Below are 23,151 nucleotides of genomic sequence, written 5' to 3'. Positions count from 1 at the left end.
GTGGCTAAGTGTACTTTGAAGTGAGTGGGTATAGACTCTTACTGGTACAGGAATCGCTTTTTGATTGGCTCATGACATCTCGTCAGCAATTGTGGTTGTGGTATTCGGGGGTCTGTCTGCTGTGTCAGGGGTTAGTTTGACTGAAAAATAGCAAGAACAGTTCCTGCTTATGGCCGGGTAGGACCCTGATTGGCTACCAGACTGCATGTACTTCCTAACGGTCTGATTGAAGCCAGACATGAGTCAACATAGGATGGTGGGATAATATGGGGCAGAAGTCTTAGCAAACTAGCCCCTGGGAAAAAGGAAAAAAAAAAAAAAAAAAAAAAAAACCTGGCCCTGTTAGGATCAGTCCTGTTATAAGAGGGGATGGCTGCTTAAGTATTTCAGCTGGCATATTATGATACAAAGACAACAGTGCCACATACATCTTTCTACAGAATTCTCAAGCTAACTTCTGAGGGGTATAAATCAATAGGAAAAGTGAGCAAGAGTACCATTGATCATTGATTCCTTGTTTGAGAAAGTAAATTTAAGTATTTTCAACTGAAATTTCTCTAATAGTATTCAGTTCCCATATTCACGAGAAAGGTCTTACTTTCAGCGCAAGAAAATGTCTAGCCAACAACTGTGGCTCACTGAGAGAACAGGAATGCTGGAGATTAAGTGACAAACTTTCTTAAACAACCTAGAATGTCTTTTCTTCCTACAGCTGTGATAAAGATTTGTCAATTCGTTAAAATTAAAATTAAAATAGCCAAGAGAAAGGAAGACTGGAAGAAATCTAAATGGTGTAGAACATTATGGACAGTTGAACTTGTCAATAGTAAATATTTAAAATATTTGAGGATAGTCCCATGAGAGGACCATAATTAATTCATTATTGTGGTTGAAAAGTTGTACTTAGGAGTGTGATCATTATGCTGACATTTCATACAAAGTACCTTGTCAAGCAAAGGCAACTATTTAAATAATCATTAAGGGGAAGAGACCTATTCACAGTGTTCATTCACCTTAATTAATTTGGGTACATTATGACAGCCAAGAGAGGCATTTTTCAAGATCTTTATGACGTTAGAACTTCAAGTAATAAAGTCACTGAATCATACTTGATATTTAAATTTTTAGTCAAGGAAAGATAAACTTGGATAATAAAGAATTGCTTTAATATATTAATTTAATCACTGTGGCATAATCATGAAAATATATGCATTATTCAAAGTATGGCAGCATAATCCTCCAAGTAATGAGTTCAATGGCAAAAAGGGAACTGTTTACAATCTGATCCTGTAACTATGCAAGTGAATTATCCCCAACTTGAATTGCCATAAAATAAATATTGGCCTCTGTTAAGTGATACCTTTAAAGGAAATTTCAGAGCATTTATCCTACCTTTACATTTATTAGTTAAATAATCATAGTGAGTAGTGAAACATAATTTCAGTATAAATTATTATGCTTGTATTCTAGAAACTATTGCCATTTTATAAAAGAAAATAGAACCCATTTTACTTTGACTCAGTATTCAGTGATGAAATGTTTACATTGTATTATAAGATTCTAGAAGTTATTGTTTCTAATAAGTCAATATTAACATTAGTTTTAAAAGTTATTTTATAATGCATACTTCCTTAAACATGATTCTATAAGCAAAATATTTACAAAAGATGTAAAATTCTATACATCTGGATATTTTGATTATTGGTTTCCTTTCTATACTGATTAGAAAAATGTTTATTGAATTCTTTGTCAATGTGCTTGGTATCAATGTTCATATTGACAACTAGAAAAAAAAAAAAGAAAAACTGAGGTTCCTGATTACAATAACTAATTTAAATATACAAAACTGTTTAATTGGATTTGAAAGCAGCTGGATAATAACCAATCTTATTTTGCTTTGGTAATAGAAAAAATAATCTTTTAGAGATACTATTTCAGACACTGCCTTCCAATAAACATATTTTCATTTAGAAAATAAAGTCACAAGCCGGGCGGTGGTGGCGCATGCCTTTAATCCCAGCACTCGGGAGGCAGAGGCAGGCGGATCTCTGTGAGTTCGAGGCCAGCCTGGGCTACCAAGTGAGTCCCAGGAAAGGCGCAAAGCTACACAGAGAAACCCTGTCTCAAAAAACCAAAAAAAAAAAAAAAAAAAAAAGAAAATAAAGTCACCAAAGGATGTACACTAATTCCAAGGAACAATTCCTGTTCCCTTTTCTCCATTGACCTTCCTTTGCCCTGGGCCTATAAGAACAAAGCTAGAAATGACTGGCAGACTTGCTTTACCTTCTCTCCTCTCACTTCCTCTGTCCTTCAGAAGGGCTGAAAGAGGGGAGCAGAAGCTACACGAGATGCTCACACAATCCCTCAGTTCTTACTGTTCTTGACATAGGCTTCCTTACATTTGCCTATGACAGAGAGTCCTTCAAAATGCAAGTTGCTAGTTTTATAACCTTTGATATTTGACCCTTTCTTTGGAAATGTTCTTTACATTTATGATAGAATTTCAGGTTCTTTATAGTTTGCCCTGACAGGAAGAGGTGTAATGACTCTGGTCAGTTTCAGGGACTTCCTGGAACTATTTTGAGTTGTATAACTTCCACTTAAGGAGCTTTACTACAGGGTGGAATGTTTCAGTCTCAGAGGAAACTGTTACACAACATATCATGACATAATTTTTAACAATATTGAAAATTAGAACTCTGTCTGTTTGGACTGGAGAGATAGCTCAAGCAATTAAGAGCACTAGCTGCTTTTCCAGAGGACCTGGGTCCAATTCTCAGCACCCACATGGTAGCTGACAATGATATGTAACTCCAGTCCCAAAAGATGAATAGGTACCATGCATGCATATGATGAACAAGTATACATGTATGCAAAGTACTCATAAACATAAAATTAAATTGTTAAAAGGGGGCATATTCTTCAAAAAGTACTATGGTTATTATACAAACTCCTAAAATGTAACTGGAAAAATTCGACATCATGGTTTTCTTTCTAAGCCTTGGAGAATCTTTGCCACATGTTTCTCATGGTGCTCAGGTGAAGTACCATGTAATCTACCTGCAGATGAGTCCACCCCAACCAACTAAGCAACCCAACTTAACATCTGGAATTATTTGGAAAAACAGAACATACCGAGATGTCTTTAGAACTCCTTCTTCAGAAAAACCCTCTAAGTGAGACTGAAATTATCTTGATCTTGTGAGCAGAAAACATGTGTTAAACTATCAAAGTGGGTTTCCACGGGCCTTAATATGAGCTGGAGAGGACCAGTCATGTGTCTCATGAACTACATTCCTTAAAAAATTAAGTTGACCTGTTCTTAGGTTTAATGGTCTATATGCCTCCTTTTTCTTTTCTATGCCTAAACTAAGACCTGGTCACCTTAACTTTATCTCCTGCTGGCTTCACACTCCAGCTCCTGGACACCAATTCTGACCTTGTTTAGAATGGGTATCTTACCCATCTTCCTTAAGTGTCAAGTGCTGGGCATTTTGAGGTGTAGTATGTCTAATCGTTGACATTGAATACTAGTCTCTGTGCTACGATTTCCTCAAGGATGGACGTGAATGTAAGTTTCTGTGAAACCTGCCGAAAAAAAAAAATCCTACCCTCCAGTGACCATATCCAAAGGTTATATATTCCCAATTTGTTAATTAAAGTAAGCAATGATCTCTGATGAACAGCTGGGCAGGCAGCATCTCACTGATCTCTCAGTTCAGAGACTGTTACATGAGATAGACACTAGTCACTCTCTGATTAGTAGATTAATTCCTGAGAACTTCTACTGAGAATATATCAAAAGGCAAGGAACATTATGTGGGTAATGTGGAACCCCCTGCAGTGTCTTTCATCGCTTAGCAGCAGGAAAAATGTCTCTTCATTCTTGCATATGTAAATACTGACATGTCAGAAGACCTTCATAAATGATTACCTTAGTACTAGGTAGGTGGCCTCTGGTAATTACTGCTGAACTCTTGTGGGTGGTGACTGAAGCCTTATCAAAGAAAAGAAATGATACCAAAATTGAGTCTAGTTGTTACCTATTATTTTGACGACACAAGAAGCTAAAAACATCTGTTTCTAATCTTCAGTTTGTTTAGCTGTAAGGGAACACTTAAGGGATACACATTATATGGACTGAAATCTTAAAATATTCTTCAAATGAAATTTGAAATGCTATCCTGTTAAACTGGCAACATGAAACACATCTCGGAACTCTTTCTCACGTGTTTGTGCATATGAAAGAGATGGCTGGCAAATACAACAAAGTGTGAGTGAAAAGGCGTTGATATTTTGAGACACCAAGTTCTTACACAACACTAGGAACGGCAAAATGGAAGGGAAGTTGAGAGTAAAACCTTGGCACCCAGGAAAGCATGGTTTCAGGTAAATGGTTAAAGTTTCCAGCTGATACTGCTCTGAGCCTTGATATCTTCACGAGTTCTCCTTAATACTGAACACGTGTCTATATAAAAAGAGGAGTCAAAGAAAATTAACAGAATTCTTGTATGAGAGGCGGCCTGTCCAAGTACTCTCAGGCTGTGGATTTGAATGTGAAAACATGAATGGCACTAATCGTCCCAGCTCCCGGGTGAGTGGAGCCCTGACTCTTCTCTGCAGCTGGCTGGAATAAGATTGCTCTCAGGTGCACCCATCTCTTAAATCTAGCCTCAGTGTGCCTCAGGAAACAAGGAGGGTCACTCTAACTCCTGTAATCGGAGGCAGCCATCTTGGTCTCATTCCCCTTGTTAAGTGTTAGGCCAAGAGGGAAGCATGCAGTCCTTATTCAAACAGCATGCTCTGACTGGAAGTTCAAGGGTGGTCATCTGCCATCTAAAGGCGGGTTTTGAGACAATGGCAGTTTTAGGACAATTACAAAAAACAAGTCTCTAAGCAAAGCTAGCATTCTCAGGCTTCCTTTGGGCAAAACATCTGGGACCTTTCTGGAAAGACGAAAGCCCTAAACTACTAATACAGATTCACTTTATGCCGAACTTTCTTGTTATTATTGTCATTTCTTAGTGTTTGACCCACTGGTTCTTACCTTGTCATATATGAGAATCACCTAGAAAGCTTTCAGATATCCTTTGCCTAGCTCCCACCCCACTTCGGTTTGGTCAGCATTTGGGGCTGGGAGCAAGAGGGCCGCCAGGGTATTTTAAAGGTCTCCAAGTGATTTGATAATGCAGCTACATTTAGGGAACATCTGCCTTGAGCCACCCTGAGTTGAAACTTTCATTCTGTCTGAGTTCTTCTGAACCCAAACAGAAATTTAAATGAAAACACATGGAAAGAGAAGACTTTATTTGTGTGAGTAACTATACTAGATAAAAAAAAGAAACTGTGTTAAGAAGAGCCATATTGAAGAAGCAAAAAGCCACTTAACAGTTTTTCGAAAGGGACTCTTAGTTATTACTTAGCAGTCAAACTGAATAATATTCAAATGTAATCAAGAACCTGTTACTCTTGATAGACTAGCCTCACTGATTGCTTCCTTTTATAAAACCTTATGTCTATCAAATAACCTTTAATTTATGTAAAATAATTAAAAGTGAGAGACTCCTATCTTTATTAATGTTGGTCCTTGAAGAATCTGTTTATTGAATAGAAACAAATACTGATTTCTGTTTCAAAAAGGAGAAAGGGTTATCCTTGCCATTTGTGACAAAGTCCCCCAAGACAGACAAACAGACACACACCACACACCACACACACACACACACACACACACACACACACACACACACACTATGTTAAGTTCCTCTAACATTGTATCTCCTTACCTAGACCACAAATTCTTGTTTAAGAAACAAACCATCTCTGAAATGGCCCATAGTGGCTTATATTCCAACGGGAATGATATAGGCAAAACTACTCCCATACTTCAGTGTGAATCCTGGCAACAATTCTGAGATCTAGCCAACTTAAAGAAGAAACACTTTGAACTCCCTGGAAGGATATGCCGCTTTCTGTTATCTCAAGAAAAGAGATGTCTCATCCTTCTCTCCAATAAACACCACACAGTGTCACTTCTTAACTCTTCTTTATTTCAGTTCCAGTTGCCTGTTCATCCTCACATTCACAAGACACCAGTGGGTATTAGATCCAAGATCTCCTGAGAGTTTCTGCGTTAATATGCACAATGAGTTGCTATGTGAGGTGCCCTAATGACCCTATCGCATGACTTTCAGTAATGAGACGTGAACAGATAGATATCTGCTCACCCAAGACAGGGCACCAGCTGAAGAAGTGACTGTACCCATCTGGTTCGGTGACCTTTGGAGTTGCGTACAGGATTGTGGTTGAGGAAGCTTGCTTATAGAGGCTCAAATGACTCAAAGGCAGTTGCGTCAGTGAAAAGTCCACCTATGCATGGGCAATAAGTCATGAAAGCTACATGCCTAGAGCTCGCTGCCCAACTTACAGGCAGCTCAGACAGATGTTCTTCTCTTCCTCAATAATCTAATGCTTATGTAACATCCAAGAGAGACTTTATCAGTCTCATAACTTTCTAAGATTTTTGAACCTTGTGACTTTCTTAAGCTTTCTGGATTTTCTTCCGGGAGAGCATGTTTCACTTTATAGGAAGCAGCCACTCAACGCACATGTTAGCCGTATGTGTGATCCCATAATCTAATTAGCCATCCTACTCAAATTTGACAACTTCCAGAGCAAAATCTCTCATTTTAAGTATTTTTTTGATGGTTTTCCTGAGTTATTGATGCCAACTCTTTTCTCCATTGCTCAATCATGGGATCCAGTCTGTCCCTTCCTTTTCTAGCAACAATAATATGGAAATGAAATTTACAGAACACAAGTAAGCACACATTCCCAGTCTTATCAAAAAATACAGATGTTAGGTTTCACGTCTCTCATCTACATTAACACAGAATTTCTTTAATTTTATAGTAGGGAATTTGCCCCATAGATAATAAAAGTGATTAAATAATTATATTTATCTGAATACAAGGTTGTAAAATGTGCATTCAAATGGGCAGTGAGAACATGGAGAAGGAACTGTAGACTGTGAAACAGGTGTATATCCAAGGATGTTTTCCATTAACATTGAGTTATGCTAACAATGATCTTGGATAAAAAAAGAATTGGGTGGTGTGACAGGAACCATCAGTGCCTGAAAGAGACTGAGTGTCCATCTCAAATTGGTAATCCTCATCTGATGGGAAAAGGTGACTAATGAAACACATCAACCCAATTAAAACTTTCTGAGCTTATCTGCCCTACCTTTTCTAAACTAAACTCCAGTTTTTAAAATATGATTTAATCTGAAAGATATGAAAATACAAAGGCAGATTCTTGTCATCCCCAAAGGCAGATTAATAATGCATTCAGATTCAAATCATTATTCACATTGATAAAACTGACCTACTTTTCATCTTTCAGGAGAAAATGCCCTATGAAATATTTTTTTTTTCATATCAAAATGTTGCTTTTTCATGCCTTTCTTCTTTCATACTATAATTAAAGCTGGCATATCACTTCAAAATGTTAAATGAAATTTGGTTCATTTTCAGGCCTGGGCTTTTTTAATGAGTTAGCATCTCTACTGACTGAGACAAGCACGTTCACTGCTTTGCATGCCAGGGAATCTTTCTGACAGTTGTGGTCATGATGCAGATGTTTTGCTTCATGGGGATTTTCCAACAATGTCCCTAATGAAAATGCATGCCTACTTCCTGGCAAATAAAAGAAAAAAAATTTTCCAAACAAAAATTTCAAATGCCTTCACCCTATCATTGCAAATGTAAACAACCATTGTTTTCTCCACATCATTTTTGCTGAGTTCTGTTGCATCAATAAGTGATCTACTTCTTTGCTCTTACTCTTTTCCCTCTTTAGTTTTGACATGGAAGCAACTTTAACAAAATCTTATGCAGGTCCAGAATGGAGTGGAGTTACAACTGTGTTCAAATCTTACAAGTTGTCTCCTAAAAGCAATTTACCACATCATCTCAATCCTTATGTCTTTGGGTCAATTGTTCCATTTTCAACATAGAAGTAAACAGAGGTGCAGTACTCTTGGAGTTATGGGTAGGGATGATTTTTGACATTTAAGTAGAGTAGATAGAATCAGTGAAAGGAGCTCTGAGTAAATAATGTATTAACAAGTAATTTTAAAAAGCAAAAGAAAAAATGCACAAAATTCAGTTGAGGCTTTTTGTTTTGTTTTTGTTTTTTATTTTTTTTTTCTGAGCTTTTATATTCGTGTTTATTCTTCATTTAACTTTTTTTCATTTTTCTTTATTAAGAAATTTTCTACTCACTCCACATGCTATTCACAAACCCCCCTCCTCCCTCCTCCCACCCCCCAGTCCTCTTTCCCAAGCCACCCCACATTCCCACATCCTGCAAATCGAGGTCTCCCATGGGGGAGGGGCACCCAGGCAGGGAGATCAGGATCTTCATTTAACTTTTACAACACTACTATAGTTGAATATTCCAGCAAAAACAATAGCCAAGTAGTAAGCATATTATGATTACAGTCCTTCCGACATTCACTACTGTATATAGAATGACAGAGTAATTGGCCCATTAGGAGGTCTTACACTCAATGCCACCTCTGGGGTGATGTTCATTGTCCTCATATGCTTCTCTGTTATAATGCTGCCATCTTTTCTTGTTTGGGTCAAAGTCCACCAGTTCTATCTGATCCATTTCATGAGTCTCTTCTACTTCTTTCCTTTCAGGAAGGAGTTTTTCCAGCAAAGAAAGTTTATCAGGAGAGAGAAAGCCATTTTCAGGAAAATTCACCTTAAACTCGATGATCAGACGTTCTTTTTTATATGGCATACCTTGGTTTAAGACACATTTTATATCTCCATGCTTGACAATCTGACCTGGGTGAGAGGTGATGACTATGGTTCAGTTTTCAAGAGTGGATATTGGCTTTTGGAAGACTCACAATGCTTCAACCAGTTGTATGTCCATACACATGAAAAGGTCTTCTCCACATCGTGTAAAAACAGCATGGTCCTTCTGGTCTAACACAATGATAATATCCCCTGGCTCCAGTCCTGGTTCATGGTCTCCTTCACCATGGAATGTTATCTTCTGACCATCTTTCACACCTTTATCAATATGAACTTCTAAAATCTCCTCTCGAACTATCTTTCTTCTGTTGCAGCTTTTACATCTGTCTTTAGGACTGACAGGTTCTCCATGACCCTGGCACTCCATGCACACTGACTGAATTTGCTGAATCGGTCCTGGTCCGATCTGATGAATCCTTACTTGTATGCCAGTCCCTGTCAGTTGGGGCAGCACTTCACATTTGTCACAAATCACATTCTTTTGAAGAGCCAGTTTTCTTGTTGCACCGTTATAGAAGTCTTCTAAGATCACTGAGAACTGATGCCCAACATTTTTACCTCTCCTTCTTCTTTGTATCCTTCCTCCTCCTCCAAAGAACTTATCAAAGGTATCCATGGGCGAGCCAAAAACCACCACCTGCTCTGCCCTCTGCCCTTTTTAATCACCTGTTCACTGCCTTTATCATAGAATTACCTTTTTTTTTTTTTTTTTTTGAACCAGCAAGAACTTCTGTCTAAACGCTTCGCCTTCATTTGGATTCTTATCAGGGTGGTACTTCAAGGCCAATTTTCTATATGCCTTTTTCAATTCTTCCTGCGTGGCATTGGTTTTAACCCCAAAAACATCATATTAAGTGGTTTCTTTCACCATTTTTCACAGCCAGTGAGCGGGCCAGCACTGGAGAGCGGAAAGAGGAGCGTAGCATCCAGCTGAAGTTTTTGTAAAATGAAAATTCCAGATACATTTTAAGGCATACAATTTCATAGCAAATCCTCAATCCTCTGGCTCTTAAAGTCTTTCTATACCCTCCTAAATGCTACGTAAGCCTTAGGTACAGGAGTTGTGTTGTAGATGTACCCATTGGAACTGGACTCCATAACTCTGTATTTTGACTGGTTGTGGTTTCAACTATTGCAAGAGACATTTCCCAGATGAGGGGTGAGGGCTACAATTATTTGTGGATATAAGGACCATATTTAGAATGTAGTTAGTAATTATACTGGTTTAGTCCTCTCTATCTCTCTCTGTCTCTCTCTCTCCTCCCCCCCCCCCCCCCCCGCTAGAAGCTAGAAGTCCTGCCTACCCTCTCCTGCCCATCTGTTGACTGTTCAGTTCTTTATTAGAGCAATCAGAAGGTGCCTAGGCATGTAAGGTAAAACAGCAACACATTTTCACATTTTCAAATACCCTGCAATGAAGTCGAGCTTCACCCACCCACTGTAGCATTGGCAAAAAAATTCCTTGGTCATAGTGAACCCAGTTATAACCTCAACCATTGGATAACTTCCCTGGAAAAGGACTAAAATTAGAGAGGTCTCAGTCCGTAAAGTGTTTGTCTTCCAAGATTTTAGTTTGATTCCCTGAATGCCACAGAATAAAACTATGTGTGATGGCACACACTTACAATCCCAGAACTAGGGATATAAAGATAGATGGAGGCTGGTGGATCTCTGAAACTGGCTGAGAAGCCAGCCTAGCACGGTGGAAAAGTTCCAGACCAAGGGGAGGCCCTGTCTCAAAAAGCAAGATAATAATCTGGGGACTAATGCCATAGATTGTCCTCTGGTCTTCACACACACACACACACACACACACACACACACACACACACACACGGGAGTCTGTGGGAGTCCAGCTCTGATCTGCTCTGGCCACTGAGGTCTGAAGTTTCTGCAGCACTCCAAGCCTCTGCCTGCCATTTGCACATAGCCTCAGGCCATGTCAAGCTGGCTGACTGCATTCTCCTCACTGAGGCTCAGCCATGGCAGAAAGCATGCAGGGCCTCATTGTTTGTGCTGGCTCTTAGTGTCCACTGCCTGTGAGCTTGATGATAATCCACAGGTCTCAGCTGCCGATCCCTGGCTGCCGCTGCTTGTGGTAGGGGCTTCTGAAGCTGGCAATCTCTAAAGTGGCTATTTGTACTAGGACTGCCAGGCTCTCCATGTCTGCTCAGTCCTAGACCTGCTTTCTGCATCTCAGGACCTGTCTGTGCTCGGGAGAAAACCTACTCTACCCTAAGTTAAACCTTCACCAAAACTTTTTCACAACTTTAGAGAGATACTTGCTGCAGCCTAATTTTCACTCCTCTACTTTATATTTACACTCTTAATCCTGAAGATTAGAATATCACCACCTCCTTCAATTAATTACCGGACATGCTTCCTGCTCTGTGGTGTTCCTTATAAGCCCCACATTGGGTGCCATCTGTGGAGTTTGGCTCCCACCTTTTGAAGGGTTCTTAGGTAGAGTAGAGAGGAATTAGGAAATGATAGAAAGAGAGACCTAGCTGACAAGAAGAAAGACAGAAACACAGGATAGCTTCAGGAGGGCCTGGGTCAATACCCAACACTTATTGCAAAGGGCTCTTTATAACATGTCAAGGGGGAGGAGCAAAGGACCTCCCCATTGCAAGATCAAAGCACACAGTACAGCCAAGTGTAGACCCTTCCAAACACCTGGTAAACACACCCATGGCCATCTTCTTATTCAGCCCTGCTGGGTAAAGCAAGCTCAGATTCTCTGACCCTGAGTAAGTTCTCACTAGGAAGCCTCTGTGGGCTCCCACACAAGTGTGCTTTTCCAGACATGAAAAAACACAAGCAAGTATGCACATGTACACAAAGAAAAGAGAAAAAGTGAATGGAGGAAGAAAGGAAGGGGGAAAAGGGAAGAAGGAAGAAAGGGAAGGAGGGAGGAAAGAAAGAACCAAATCTTTCATTTCTCTATGTTGAGATCTATTTTGAAAGCTACTATTACCATCCAATCAGTCTTTAGTAAGCCTAATATAATCAGTGATAAAGTTTCAGCATCTGAATTTCGGAAGGGGGCACAAACATTCAGCATTCACAAACAGAGCATTCAGTAAATAAACAGTGGCTTTTCATCTTTCACTTACCTGTCCATATACATACGATGGTACATTTATAAATTAAATATGGTACCATCTTTAAAATAACATGAAGAGTATTAAATTCATGGGAAACCTTTTCTTTATTTAAATTTATTTATATCAGACTATACACATCATCTAGATGAAATCAGAAGCAACCATTGCAAATGTACCTCATAGACCTATCACATAACTATCTGCTCTGGGCACGTTTGAGTTGGATATGATTTCTGACCAGGAGAACTACTTATCTAGGCTTGATATTCTGGTCTTCCAGTGTAGTGGGTAGCCATTCCAACTTGGTTCTGGAAGTTCCAACCCCCATTGAGACTCTGGCAACTGTCACGCCTACGAGGCGGGGCGAGGGGAGGCGCCTGGGGACCCGAGAGCTGGATGGGCCAGCGCTCGCTCTGGGCGCTCTCTCGTGCCGGGACGCTGACCAGTGCAGATTGACTGTGTAGAGCTCCGGAGAACACCGTTGGACTGCATTACACCTTCCCCAGACCCTGCGACCTACCCATTACTTAATTTGTGAGTTTCGCCATTAAATAAATATCCTTTTAACTACGTGGAGTGGCCAAAATAATTTCTCCAATATTCCAGAGATAACTTATCACCTGACTAATGGACAAATCATGCCAGATTGCAAGTGGAGCTCCTCTGGGTACCACCCTCTGTAACTGAGAACGAAGGGTCCCCCCCAAATGTTAAGCTGTCCAGTTAAAGCAAGAAAAGAGCACACAGTAGTACAGTGAGATCCAAGGATGTATCTACTTCTCACTGCAGATCAATCAGAGCTAAGCCTTCCAGAAAGAAACTTACCTTAGACCAGACACAGTGGCCCAGCTGGCAGTTCTGGTAGGAGTCCAGGAAAAAGCCATTTTGCCACCTGTCTAGGTTTCCTGAGTGACCTCATCATCATCAAATATGGGCACAACTTCTGTCACTCTTTTGAGAGGCATTTGTAGATGTAGAGAACAGTTTTTCTTGCTTGTTTGCCATCATGGGTCTCAGGAAGGGTACTTTAAAAACATCCAGCTGGACGGGAGGACAGAAATGACTGAAGTTCCTCTACTTTATCAAGAGCAGGAATAAGGAATATGATTATGCAAGAGCACAATCAGATCTTCATCTGTTCTACGAGTGGACCACAGCTACTCTAAATCATTCTCTGGGCCACATAGAGCACAGTACAAGGAACACAAACCTTAGACATCAGAAGTAGTGTGGAAACCCAGACACGGTAATTATTATTAGACTTTGAGTTCTGGAACATGTTTTCAGGCATGGGAAGACTCAGTTCTTTCAAGGTTAGCTGATGAAGACTAGGAAATGCCACAGCAGCTCAGGACATACCTAACAGCCTTTTCTATCTGAATGGCCACACTCAGAGGTCTGTTGAAGGTGGCAGAGGAGAGTTTACACTTCTTCCGGGATTGCAATCTCTGATGGGTGTCAGGAAGACCCAGGATAGGATGAAATCTTGGTGACATTAGCTTTGTAGTTATCCCAGTTAGGGAAGAAAGGGTGTTAGGTTCCTCCACAACATCCACTCTGCAGAAACCATTCCCAAACTTCAAGATGTGGCTCTGGACCTCCAAACAGCACATCCTAATCTACCTCTTTCAAAGGATAAAAATCTGCATGCCATTTGTGAAGAATAAGCCAATTAGTTCATCCAAATTCAAAGATATTTATAGCTTATTCAGCTGTTCTGGTTTCTGAAGGAATCAGCCTCTGCCAACATTGCCGGGAATGGACCATTCATAAACTCAAATGTACCCTAAGGATTTGCAAAAACTCTCTTTCAGGACTGGAAAGTAAATCCCATCAGTACAAAACAACCACCAGACAATCAGCTGCAGAATGGTCATTGCGTTGTTTAAGATCCCGTTCCAGCAATTATTTTGCTAAAGAAAAAGCCCAGAGATTAGTATGAACCCCGGACTGTGAATTGGAAAGAATTTGTTTTACAATTTGAATAACATTACTTGCATTCATTCTTTCAATGATAATTTTTCTGAAATAGCCTTACTTCTAATATTCAATAGTATTCTAAAGCTCTGACTATCTGAAAATGAATAAATTATTAATGGTGAACTGTGATATTGTTTGACTTTCCTCTTATAATTTAAGGACAGTCAGTGAATCTAGCACTAAATTCTGATAAATGATCTTTTGCAAATTAGGCATAAATAAATTACATAGTGTTTGTTCTTTCTCTGTCCAATTTCTTTCACTCAGAATAAAGATTATACATGCTTTCACATGAATCAATGATTCATCCCTTTTATATTGTTGAGTAGTAATTCATTCTAGAATTATATTTCTCTTTATTGATTCACCCATTGATGGACATCTGAATCACTCCATCAGGAGTGGACTTGCTTTTAGGGTCATCTGTAGACAGACTAGACTAGATTTTTTTTTAATGCTGCTGCAGTTTGTAAAACTTTACAGAATGGACAATATATTGGGAATGCATATACTTTTGGCTCTTCAATACGTATTAATACTCTTTCAACTTAAGGCTTAATGTCATACTTTCTAAGATCATTCTAAAAGATAAAAAATGGTTATAAAAGAATATAATAGCAAGTGATACTTTAAATTGTTAACTGGAATGGATAGGAAGTAAATACCAAAAACTGTTGCCAGTTGTTCTTTTGGGGTGAGTTACAGATTATTTCAATTTCTTGCTTGTATAGTTCTATATTTTGCAGTTTCTGTGGTGTGGGTAAACTATTTTTACTTTAAAAGTCACTTCTTAAGAGTTTGCTTCTTTGTGGTTAAGCTACCCCTGCCTAACCACTATATTAAACATAGAGGTTAGGCAGGGGTAGCTCATGCTTTTAATCCTAGCCTTTTGGGATAAAGATCCCAGATCTCTGTGAGTTCAAGCCACACTGGAAACCGCCAGGCATGGTAACACACACTTTTAATCCCAGGAAGTGATGGCAGAAAACAGAAAGGTATATAAGGCGTAAAAACCAGGAACTAGAGGCTTTTAAACTTTTAGGCTTTTTAGCAGCAGTTCAGCTGAGATCCATTCTGATAAGGACTGAGAGGCTTCCAGTCTGAGGAAAAAAGATCAACTGAGAAGTTGGCAAGGTGAGACTGGATGTGGCTTGTTCTGTCTCTCTGACCTTTCAGAATTTACCCCAATAGCTGGCACTGAGTTTTGTTTTGTTTTGTTTTATTAATAAGACTATTTAAGATTTGTGTTAGACTTCTTTCTATCTTCTCCTGAGATATAATTGAACTGAAAATGAACATGTATAAGTTTTAAAAAATTTAAAAATTTTTAAAAAATAATTTGCTTGTTTCAATATAGGATGAAGGCTAGGCTTATTTAAAAGAAAGTAGGTGTTGAATTTGACTCAATTTCTTGTGTGTTTCTCTGAGAGGACCACATAGACACAGAGGTTTGTAAGACAAATAGAAGATTCACAATTATATTCTATAACCTACAGTTTTCCTCTGAGTACCATGCCTACATATTTAGCTGTCTGTTAAACTATCTCTTAAAGATCAGAAATCAGATGACATTGTCCAAGTTAACTTCATTATTTCACATCATTCACCATGACCCTACTGAACCTCTCTTCACCTTCTCTTCTCTAGAGCCAAACATAACCAAATTCTGTTTCCCCCTTAACTGCATGACTAACAGCCCCCTGATAAGACTATAATCTCCTTTTCAACCTTAATGGATTTGTGATGGAGTATTAGCTGTGAAATATACATACAGCAAATAGTATATATGGCATAACATGAACTAGAAATTTATTTATCACCTATCTAATATTCCAATTTAATTGAGTATCCAGAATTTTTATTGCCACATCCAACAGCCTTACTGGCTATAATTTTAATTCCAATCAACTGAATCATCAGGCTAGTTCTAAGTAACTGGAGTTGTTTTCTTTGGCCTTCATGTGATTAGCTGATATGGCTTCTATAACAATGACACCAGACACCTAAAGGTTCCAAAACTAAAGGTTCCAAAAACGGTTGACTATTTTCCTGACAAAGTCATATTTTAAATGGAACAGATTTTACAAATCTTACAAACTTTTTCTGGCAAATTTCAAAACTTCGGAACCAACATCTTCGTGTCTTAGGGGTCTTGGTGAGATTTCTAGTCATCTAATCCAATTGAATTTTTAAACGAAAACCAACCAACCAACCAACAATCTTAAGACAAAGCATCTTTTAATCTCGCCCAAAATAAGCAAGTGGAGATAATCCTCTCACTTTAAATACTGCAACACTAATTGGAAATGACATGTTCCCAAATTTTTGCTCAGGCATTTCCTGTCACAGGAGAGTCTGGCTGTGTGACAAGAACAGGACAGGAATATCTGCCTCAAGGGAATATTCTGTTTGAACTGCAAGGAAAGATATTTCTCTCTGGTGGCTTGGCCACCTGCCATCTGGACCCTGCAGAAATATACTGTTATTTGTGCTCTCTAGTTCTTCATTGAAGTTATTAACTTATCCATACGCATTAGTGTGTGCTACCTTATGAAAGTGATATGTTCTAACTACCCACTGGAATTATAAACCAATTATAAAAATAAGCAGTGAAATAAAGGTTAATGGCACAGTTTCTTAAAATTAGAGTCATTCTTCAGTTTTATAGTTCTACAACTAATTATTTTGCTTTTATATAACAGAATAATTAGTTGTGAAGCCATAAAACCGAACAAGTATTTTCTGTTCCCTTTGGAAAATTAAGTATATTGCCTAGTCATTTTAATTCACTTAAAACAAGTGTTAAAAATAACTTCCAGAATTTTCCAAATTAGTAGAGATTTTAAGGAATGTGTTATGTAACATACCTGCAGTTCTCATACATCCTTCTGAATTTTCACACTAGAAACAAAGGGAAAGCCATTTACTGTCAGGCTAGAGGGAACATTTAATCTTCTTTTTCTCAAATACCATCCCAAAGAATCCTTGTATCTTTTCCATGTCATTTAGGTGGTAGAACACTCCAGAAGTTTCTCAATGTGCTTTTCTCAATAACCTTTATCTGTAAATAGTAATTCAGAAAAGAGCCTTCGTTTCTTTGCAAATTGAGTAGGCAAACGATCATATATTTAAGGGCATCATTTTGCCCCAAATTTTCCTAATCTACATCTATATCCCAACATTGGAGATCACTTACAATTTGAGACTACATTTTCCTTCAATCTGGTAATGCCATTTTCATCTCTAACATGTAAGATTGGCAGCAAATTATGGACAATTTCCATTCAGCTTTTTCTACAGCTGTAGTCCAGATAATGTCCTTGAAAGCAAACTGGAAATGGCATGGATCTCTTTGCAGCAGAGTGCCCGAGATAAGGAGCTGAGCTTAGACATACACGTGTGGACTGTAAGAACTAGGCTTGAGGTTTTAGTATTTAGAGCTTAGTGTAGCTGAGGTCTAGGTGAGTCTGCGTTCTCTTCTGCAGGCTCTTTCTGTTTGACATCACCAGCCCAATGAAGCACAAAGAGAACACCACCGGAAATGAAAGATATAGTCAGATCTTCCCTAATGCACCTTTTCTTGTTTTATTTGTTTGTTTTGTTTTGTTTTTTGAGACATGGTTTCTCTGTGTAGCTTTGGTGCCTGTCCTGGATCTTGCTCACTCTGTAGACCAGGCTGGCCTCAATCTCACAGAGATCTGCCTGGCTCTGCCTCCTGAGTGCTGGTATTAAAGGTGTGTGCCACCACCACCCAGCCAGCCCCTAATGCACCTCTTTCTGGAAAGACAGAGATTAGAAGATGCCAGTTGGGCCCAGACACTCGAGGCAAGCCTCTCTTTTCTTCTAGTCTGAATCAAATCTGACAGTACAACATAAAATAAGAGCACTGTGCACACCTGCCTCTCTGAGCCTGTCTCATGGCTATACACTTTTTAGGGACATTATCACCACCACTAGTTAAGCCAGTGACTAATACAATTGCTGGGTGCTGAACAATCACATGAGCGGGTCTTCCTTCATAGCAGGGTGGGGCAGCAAATTAAACTAGGTGCAAAAGCTAAGAAGTGTGAGGCAAGTCAGAAGGTTTCAGTTCCAAAGCATCATGCTTTTCTTCGGTTTTTAAATTCAGTGTATTTTATTTTGTCTTTAATTGTAAGTGATACTATGATATTATTTCCAATACAATTCATGAGTTCAGAGAAACATTAAAAAGGATACTGTGGGATTTTATTGCCTTGGACCTTTCTCTAGATTGATTTGAATGTTGTCACCTGACTCGAATAGTCATGATTTGTAAACAGTGTGTGCCACTTAATAATAACTGGCACCAGATAGCAAAGTTTATAATCTAAATTCCTTAGTTTATAAGAATTCTAAAACTGTCATTTAAAATCTTGGTTTCCACAACTACAAAACAATTTATGAAAATAAATATAAAAGATAAATTGACAGTTACAGCTTTAAGCCAAACTTAAACCTATGCCCTTGTTTCAAATGGTAGATTGAATGTCTTTCTCTACCTTGGGGTTATCTCCTCCTTACTAGAGGAATCAATTTTCAATTCATCTGAAGTTATTTCTACATTCCATAAATGTGGCTGGGGAAGTTGCTCAGTAGTCAGAGTGCTTGCCTTTTATGTACAGAGCCCCGAGTGTAGTTCACTGTATCTGTAATCCTAGTGCTTGGAGGCAGAAGCAAAGTAATCAGAAACCCAACGTCATGCTTGGCCATATAGAAGATTTGAGACCAACCAAGAGTATGTGAGACTCTGTTGATGTATGTACACATATATCTATGCATCTAGACATACATATGCATACCCTAAACTGAGCTTTTGTGTGTTTCATTTAAGTTGCCATTTTATACTCGATTATCATCTAGTCATATCAAATTAGTATGCACATTCATATCAAAGCCTTAATTTCATAGATACAGACTCTGGCATAAGTAAGCCAGTGACTCATGTTTCCTTTGTTCCCCACGCTAAAATACAGTCTCAGAAAATCTGCTGTGCTTTTACATATTGTGATTAATACCTCAAGGCTCAGTTTTGTGAATGCTGTGTGATTATTCAGCTGGCCAATAGCTCTAAAAGAATACATAGAGCCCAGTTTTAATTTTTGTTTGTTTTTTCGAGACAGGATTTCTCTGTATCATTTTGGTGCCTGTCCTGGATCTTGCTCTGTAGACCAGGCTGGCCTCGAACTCACAGAGGTCCACCTGGCCCTGCTTTTCTAGTGCTGGGATTAAAGTCGCGTGCCACCATCGCCCGGCATCCAGTTTTAATTTTTAATGAGATAGAAATATTTAAATATCTTAAAGTAAGGTGCCATATTAAATACCCTCTCTTAATTTGATGATGAGCCTTCAAAGCTGAAAAATCAAGAACTCCATTCAAAACTCCTGACGCTCCTAATTAAAAGCCGTGTATCTACCCAGTGGCAATGCACACTCCAGTGTGATGAACACTGGGCCACCTCACTGTTCACATGCGCTTTCCTTCCCCTCCGTTTGTTCCTATTAGGCTGAACGCTTATCGCTTCCCTCTCCTCCCGCTCACGAGTCAGCTGCGTCTAATGCCATTTTCATTTCCCACGAAGTAGCTGAAAGCTATTCTGATGGTTCCCCTGTTTAAGCCGATTGCAAACAAAGAAGTTATTTGGCACTCACATCTCATTTTTATGTGAATACAACTTTTATTTGTCTTGAACAAATAGGTAGGAGTAGATGAATGGATTTCTGGAGTACATGTGGGTTTAGCTTTATAGAAAACTGTTATCTACCTTCCTCAAGTGGCTGTACCATTCTGTATTCCCACTGGCAATGCTTCAAAGTTTCCATTGTTCCAAGTTCTTGCCTGCATTTTATATTGTTCATATTTTTAAACTTCGCATTCTAGTAAGTATGCAGATTGATATAGTTATTATCATAATTGTAATTTCCCTCATGACTATCTTTTCGTATTTTCCACACATGCATGTGTATCTTCCTTGATGACATGCCTGCTCAAATATTTTAGTGATATTTAAAATTATCATATTTTAATATGATTTTTCTTAATAAACCACCTCAAGAGTTCTTTACACGTTTTGGATAGGAAGGTTTTGTCTGGTAAGCTAGTTTCTTGCAAGCATTTTTATCCCAATCATTTTGTCTTTTCACTCCCCTAACAGTGTTGGCAAAGAGTTATTTTGGCTTCTTTCAAACTGTGTTTTAGTTTGTTCTCTATCTCTTGTTCTTTATATTAGAAAATTCTAATTTCTAATGAACAAAATCATAACTTCCAGCACTGGAAGAAATACAAGAAAAGCAACTAAAGATAGCATGGTTCTATACAAAATTTACTTGGAAAATATAGCAACTAGGAAGGCTTGGCCAAGAGCAGCAGGAAGATCTAATTTTGCTGGCTTGACTTAAAAATGATACTTTTTAATTTTTATTTATTTTAATTTTTATTTGGTGTTTGAGGTACATGGGTATTTTGCCCACTTGTATATGCCTGGTATGTGCCTGGTGCCAGTGGAGGCTAGAAGGGGACATCAGATCACCTGGAACTGGAGTCGCAGACCATTGTAGGGTGACAAGTGGGTGCTGAGAAGCAAATCTGGGTCCTCTGGAAGAGCCTGTGCTCTCAATCACTGAGGTATTTCTCCAGCCTCCTAAAAATACAATTTTTCATTATTGCAGCAAGCAGAGAAATGAGTGGCCATATATGCCATAGACTCAGGGCCCTCAATTAATCACATCTGATGATGATATATTTCCATGGCCCTTCTCTGGAAGTTGATGTCTGCAACTACAGTGGACATATATACCCTAGGGAAGAAAATGGAGAAAGAACAGAGCTTCCTGGAGGCATCCCACTTAATCCTAATTTAATTCTCCCTGAACGCAACTGAGTCGTGTAGCCAGGCAAAACTGTGATGGGGAGATTAAATGCTGATTACATTAGGTGAGCACAGAAATATTTAAATAACCTCAAAATACAAAAGACAATAAAACTATTCTTCTATTATAGTAGAAGACAGAAAAAATCGAAGTCTAGATTTAAATGCAAAGAAAAAACTTTCAACTTGCAGCCAACTAAGCATCTACCTATTAAAGATATCATTATAAAGATCTTTGCTAAGCAGGAGCTATAATAATAGAAATACAAGCTATTGTAACTACTACAACTCGAGCATATGAATAATGTGTTGTGCCAAAAAGTCATGTGTTTTATCTTTCTTTGACTGCCTGTTTGATACATTGTGGAAAATACAGTTCACAAATGTAGACTGTTAAGGTCTCCTAGAAAAGGGACTTGGGGTGAGAAATTCATAGCCTAGGCTTGACCACACTTTCCTACCTCTGTATGTTGTTGAGAATTTTCAAGATTGGGAAGTGTACACTGAAAGCTTTTATTGTGGTGTTTAGCTTCTGTATAAGTGAAAGTCCAAATCTAAAATCTCTTCTCATACTAGACTCTTAGCTGTTTGGTTTCACTCTGTCTAAATGGCAATGCTACTGAGGGCTTCATTGATAAACTGAAGTCAAAGTGGAGGTTTTACTTTACGTGTACCAGCTAGCTTCTCATTGATAAAATTCTACACAGAAAAGTAAAATAGACCCTCTGCATACGGCAGACAGTTGTGTAGCTGGGTCTGTTTGAGGGGTCCCTGGCAGTGGGATCAGGATCTATCCCTGGTGCATGAGCTGGCTTTCTGGATCCCATTATCTATGGTCAGACACTTTGCTCACCCTTGATGCAGTGGGGAGGGGCTTGGTCCTGCCTCAACTGAATGTACCAAGCTTAGCTGTCCCCCCATGGGAGAACTTACCCTGTTGGAAGAGGGGATGAAGGGGAGAGGTGGGGGGGAGCGGGATGAGGAATGAAAGGGGGATCTGTGGTTGATATGTAAATTTAATAAAAATTAAAATTAAAAAATAAAAACAACAAAAAATTTTGAAGAACCAATCAGTAATGAAAATAATGTTCTTTCAGTTTTGGAAGTAGACTTTGTCCTTTAATAACTTAGTACAACTAGCTAACCCAGAATAACTCAGAAAGAACTGTTAGCCAAACACATGATTCAATGCACTTTCTGAACCAACATGCCACTGTCTTGTTCTTTGTATCTAGTTGATGTACCTTTCTAAATTTTCAGCAGCTTGGATGAAGTTATAAATATTCAAAATATTCTAAATATTATGGAACCTGTGAGAGTATTTAAAGTTAAGAAATCGCTAATGTTGTAAAAGAAGGTAAAACTGCATTAACCTTCTAACAATGATATCACTTGCCTAGAAATGAAACCTATCCTGCCTAGTGGAATTTGCCTACAAATGCAGTAGCACAGATTTATCAGACTTCTGAGCTGAGGGATTCATTGGGTTATGGATAATTGTCAATGTTTAGGATGGATGGTTACAAGTTGTTAATTGATAATGATCAGGAAAAAAAGCTTAACAAAGGAGATTAGATTCAGGGCTCTTGTTTGTAAAAAAAAAAAAGAAAATATAGGTATGATAAGATAAACAGGTAGATTATTGAATCTACTTTTAAAAAGCAACTACTAGTTTTAAATATTTTGCGTTGGATTGGAATTTTTGTATATTGTATACAAATTTTGTATATTGATACAGATTTGAGATTATTTTTGTTAGAACATGTTGTACATACATTTCTAATCTTGTTCAGAGGATTGTACCTATACAGCTCATTTAACAATGTAATGCAAATTGCTAGTCCTTAAAAGTTATTATTACCAACTAATTAGGATACAAAGAAATGAAAGTTAGTAGTTAGTTATTGCAGTCCAACTTGTATGTATTAGGTATGTTTTCAAGGTCAAACATATATTTTAGATGAACAGGTCATCTTCAAACATTTCAGAGATCTACAGAATATGGCATTTAAGATGTTTTAATAACACAGATTTTTTTTTTTATGACAATGAAACATGTCTGTTCCTGGCAGCACCAATATATTTCAGAGAATATGATGGGCATTGAAGAAACTCCTTATGGAGTTTACTTTCTTTGTAGCAAATGTTTACCACTGGGCAAGAAAGTACCCTTGCCTTGACTGATGACAGTATGCTGTCCAAAATGGACAAGCAGGACACAAAAGAAAGGACTACCACACTTTGCCAAGACAAGGTAGGAAGGCCCTTCAGAAAATCCTGCTTTGCAGATGAGTCTGTCAGATATACTAGGCCTGTAGGCTGATGATGGATGCCCCATCATTGTAG

At 38.5% G+C, this 23,151-nt stretch overlaps 1 protein-coding gene and 1 pseudogene across 3 annotated transcripts in view; one reads left to right on the top strand and one right to left on the bottom strand.

Annotated features, from left to right (window-relative positions):
- The window catches only part of Lin7a (lin-7 homolog A, crumbs cell polarity complex component), a 142,841-nt gene that overhangs the window by 70,424 nt on the left and 49,266 nt on the right, over positions 1-23,151 (top strand). The gene's annotated exons all lie outside the window — the stretch shown is intronic.
- On the bottom strand, positions 8,379-9,702 carry LOC114695631 (annotated as a pseudogene).

Source organism: Peromyscus leucopus, chromosome 18 (genome assembly GCF_004664715.2).
Source record: "Peromyscus leucopus breed LL Stock chromosome 18, UCI_PerLeu_2.1, whole genome shotgun sequence".
Taxonomy (NCBI): domain Eukaryota; kingdom Metazoa; phylum Chordata; class Mammalia; order Rodentia; family Cricetidae; genus Peromyscus; species Peromyscus leucopus.
The sequence above is the reverse complement of the archived record's forward strand: the minus strand, read 5'-3'. Positions and strand labels throughout refer to the sequence as shown.